This window comes from Carya illinoinensis, chromosome 11 (genome assembly GCF_018687715.1).
Source record: "Carya illinoinensis cultivar Pawnee chromosome 11, C.illinoinensisPawnee_v1, whole genome shotgun sequence".
Lineage (NCBI taxonomy): Eukaryota > Viridiplantae > Streptophyta > Magnoliopsida > Fagales > Juglandaceae > Carya > Carya illinoinensis.
In genome coordinates, this window is record NC_056762.1 from 16,456,174 (window position 1) to 16,461,228 (window position 5,055).

Below are 5,055 nucleotides of genomic sequence, written 5' to 3' on the forward strand. Positions count from 1 at the left end.
ATAAAGCAGAATAAGTTATGAGGCTCAATATTGAAAAAGAAAGATTATGAGCTTTTGATGAATGATTCTTATAGAGCTTGTAATTGTTTTATTTAAGAAAATTTCAAATGGGTTTTTTATACAGATACGAGAAAGCTTGTTTCCAGTTGTATAAGATCCTTTTTCAAGTTTTCAATTCTAATGTAAAAAACTTCTTTCTTTTTAACCAATGTAAATTTCAAAAAGTATATTTCGTTCTTCAAAATTTTCATGCAAATGTCGAAAGGTTTCATTCCTCTCTGAAAATATTAAAAAGAGCATCTTTCGTTTTCAAAATTTCTCATGCAAACGTCAAAAACCTTACTCCTTTTTGCATATCTAAAGACAAAAAGCATATTTCATTTTTTTTTTTTTTTTATCATGCAAATATTAAAAAGTTTCTTCCATTTCTCAAAATGCAAATGATGCAAATGAGATTATCGTGAGTTTAGAAATATGTTTGAGCGTTAGAAATTTTTTAAATTAAAAAGAAATGTACAAAAAAAATTCTTACACTTCACTGGCAAGCTTGCTCTTTTTTTTTTTTTTTGGCTCATGCTTGATTTATTGTTTTTTTAAGAGTAATGTTAGATACAGTCGTTGAATATCATGTAATCTTTTTGAAAAAGAATGTGATCCACTAATAAAAAATTAATTTTTTTTATCATATGAATCTCATATTTACTCATTTTTTTTAAACATATTGGGTCTACGACTATAAATATCATCTATCTCTTTCAATTATCATTATGCAAACAACTTGAGATTCCCCTCATTCTTGAATTTCTTTATTTGTTATAATCACAATCCATAAGTAGGAATGAAACCATATGACACTTAAACCTTAGGTTTACGGGTACAAATTTTGTGAAAGTTGAAAATTAAGTCTCAATTTATAAACACTGTGAAAAACCATTATTTTGTAATTAACCATTTTCTCTATTTAAAAAAAAAAAAAAAATGTGGCATGAGTTGATCAAAATGGAACCCTATACGAATCTTCTCATCCATCAATGTTAATGGAAAGAAGAAAACATGAGGTCAATCATGTCTTCACACGTCAATTTTACATTTACTTAGGAAGTAAAAAATAAATTTTAGATTAAAAATAAAATAAAATTATGAAAAATGGTCTAAAGCCAACTGTAGTGACTGGCACACGTACATGTTTAGTCCTCCTTGCGATGCTTAGATCTTTGCCACCATGGAAGCCATTGATTGGGCCACCACGGGGTGCCAGATCTAGACGTGTTCAAGTTCATATCACCACGCAGTGACCATATCTTAGCCACTCATGGTTGTAACTTGTAGGGGTGTTCATCCGGGTCGGATTTTTATCCGGCCCGGTCCAGAACTCGGATAACCGGGTTTCGGTTACGGGTTTCAGACCGGATCAAATCCAGGCCGAAATCCGCAATTAAAATAACCAGAACAGCCGGTCCGGACCCGGGTATGAAACCCGGGTTCTGTATTCAATACCCAGTACAACCGGGTTGGTATAAAACCAAAATATCCTACGGTTCCTACCCAGTCGACGTCCCAACACCCCCTTCTCTCTCTCTCTCTCTCTCTCTCTCTCTCTCTCTCTCTCTCTCTCTCTCTCTCTCTCTCTCTCTCTCTCTCAAGCGAAAGAAACTTCGTAACCCTAGCCGCCGCCGCCGCCGTGTCTCACGCGGCCCTTCTCCCCCCTCGTGTCTCACCCGTCGCCTTCATCCTCGCGCCCCTTCCTCCTCGTGCCGTCGTCTCTATTTTGTGGGTCTATCTGCGTCGTTGTCGTCGTCTTCGTCGTCTCTCTCTCTCTCTCTCTCTCTCTCTCTCTCTCTCTCTCTCTCGCCGAAACCCAGCCTCCTCTACCGATCAAAGCCTCGTTTCCATCCCCGTGCCGTCGTTTTCATCCACAGGTATGTCTTTGTTTTGTTCTCTCATTTTGGGCCTTCATACTTTGTTCTATAAATATAACAACACGCTCGTACGAAGTAGAGGCCCAATCTGGAACGGTTTCTGATTAGGGCTTCGATTTTTCTACTTACAGAGAAGGGGGAAATTGAGAGAGGGCAGCAATGGTGTGCGAGAAGTGTAAGCGTTTTCTGATTTTACCTGGCGGTTTATCTCCATAGGATCAATCTCCTAGCTTTAGATGTAGTGTTTTGATATTCGAAGTTTTTTACTTTCTCGAAAAAACTTTGTTTATCTGTTTGTTGTTTATCTGTTTGTTCTTTGTTGTTTGTTGTTTGTTGTTTATCTGTTCCGGAAAGAAGGGGCGAGCAACACCACCGAAGGCGATGGCCGCAAGAAACGAGAACAAGCTCCTCTCCAAAAAGACCCGAGTTCAATCCGGAACCCGGAATTCGGGTTTTACAAAACCCGGTTCATCCGGGTTCCGGCCCAAATCTGACCCGGACTAATCCGGTCCGGGTTTCGGCCCGGATTTCAAATCCGGATTCTGGTTTGGGTATACCCGGGTTTCTGGGTCGGAACCCGGATGAACAGCCCTAGTAACTTGTTGGGGTACTAATCAGTCTTCAACATTTTTTTTTTCAATTTTAGATTTTATATTTAAAAAAAATAATATTTACAGTTATGAGTTTATAAGTACATGCAATCACTTTTAAAAATGTGAATAAATATAAGACCTACATGAAAAGAAAATTAATTTTTTAATAATAAGATCAATTTTTTTTTTCCAAAATGACTACACGATACTTGTATATTTTACGACTGTACGTAGCATTAATCTTTAAAAAAATTGCAAAAGGCTTAAAGGCGAAATGTGGTGATTGGCACACACTTTCTCGCTACCTTGTGGTGGTTAGATCTTAGCCACCGTGGAGGCCATAGGTTGGGCCACCGTGGGGATGGCCTGATCTAGCGGTACGATCTTTTTATTTTTATTTTATCTGAACCCTTTCATAAGGGTGCTCTTGAATCGTCTAGAGAAGTACAGGAATCACTCTTGCTTTCTTTTTGCCTTTTCAATAAACGTCTTAAATAGTTAATGAAAAAATACAACCTTTTATTTATATGCCATCAACTAATCAAGAAGAAAAGAGGTGTAGAAAAGGAGTGCGTTATTGTTTTAGGTGCCTAATTCAGAAGGTTTCATCCGTCCAAGCCTTCGTTAGTTCTATGACCAAAAAATCGACGTTAACATATCTACCAAGTCATAGCTATAGGTAAGAGGACATGTGTCATAGAGTTTTTTTATATAGGCCTGTTAAAAAAATAAAAATAAAAACATGTGTACAGTATAAGAATGCTAAATATATATTTTTTAATATTCATATTATCCATATAGTCAACCATTTGAGCTTAAAAAAAATAATAATAAATTAAAAAAATAAATAAAAAAAAGGACAAAACATCCCACGTCTGGCCATGGGTGGCCTGATTTGGGCCGCTACCTACAGAATGGATATGCAAAGTGACAGATGGTGGCCAATACCCTAGGGGCACTCAACAAACCATCAGTGATCCTTGGGGTGGTTGTCTAAGGCCACAGCCACCCCGCAATTGTCCTTAATGGCCACCGGTGCCTTTTCTTTTTAAGTTTTTGTTTTTTGTATTTGAGTTTAATTTTTAGTTGATTTAATATTATTGTATCTTTTATATTTTTAGTTTGTTATTTTAATTGCATTACTTAAAAAAAAAAAAAAAGATTAGGTTATGAATCTTGGTGTTATTTCTTATTTTGAAGTTTAATTTTTTTTTGTTATTGTTTGTAATTCTTGATATTTGTTTTTCTACTTTTAATATTTTTTATTATTTAAAATTATATTGGCGTGGCAAGCTAACTGTGTAGTGTGGAAGGTATAAAATCTACCATACCCAAAGTGGTTTTCTAAGTCTAGCCCAAGGTAGGGGGTCTCATAAGAGGAAGAAAGAGACAAGGGAGGAGGGGGACAAAAGATTGAGACAATATGGGTTGTCAAGAGGAAAATGTGAAAAGTGACATAAAGGAAAGAGGATGGGACATAAAGAAACAAGGGATAGAAGATAAGAGGGGGGGGGGGGGGGAACTAGACTACTTGGGGGACCTTTTGGCCAAGCTTCTCCACAGGGGCTTCTTCAACCTTACGACATGAGTTATAGTGACGAAATCTCCACCAGGAGACAGACCTCCAAGATCTATTGTGCAGTGAGGATGAGAGACTGAAAAACAAGCACATTATAGTAGATAAGTATGTAAGTTATTTAAGGTGTAGCAAATTCCAAGGACGAAATTTTTATAAGGAGGAGAGGTTGTAACGACCCGGCCTAATAATTCTAAGGCTCGAATATTCATAATTTTTATTTGGCCTAAATTAGATTTAATAGGTCATATTGGATAAGCTCACAAGCGAGAAATTATTGAGATTGATTAGGAGTTTTAATTAGGCTCAATAACTATTTTAAATCATATTTATTATTTATTAAATGAGTTAGACTCTTTTTAGAATTTAAAGATTGGCTATTAGATATTTATTTCAAATTAAACTCATCATTGATTGAAGATCCCTACACAGTTTCAGTAACCCTACATTGAATGAATTACTAGATCATGTTTTTAAATTCAGACTCTCTTCTTGAATGATCGAAATCAAGTTCAACTCAAACTCCTCGGCATCCCATTCCAACAGGGATACAACTCTACAAGTCATCTTCATGTTAAAACTCTTTAATGGAGTCCAACTCAAACTAGTCGTCACCTCTCCCAAATCTTTCTATAAATATCTCCCTATCCCATGTTATTTGAAAACAAAAACCATAAACCTCACAATCAAACACTGTGATCGATTTTGTATCGAAAATTTTAGGAAGCAACACTATAAGGTAAGTAGCTTGATCATAAATTAGGATTAGCATATGTTAGCTAGTTATATATATTAATATTAAAGTCAGTTCTTTCGAAGCTAGTTTTTACGTACCATACATGTCATGTATTGCAAGCATGTCATTCATCATTCTGCATATTATAGTTATATATGTATTATGTATCTCACATTGCATTAAATACGTAAACTTTCATAACACCAAGTGTAAGATAAGTTCAGATTAGTT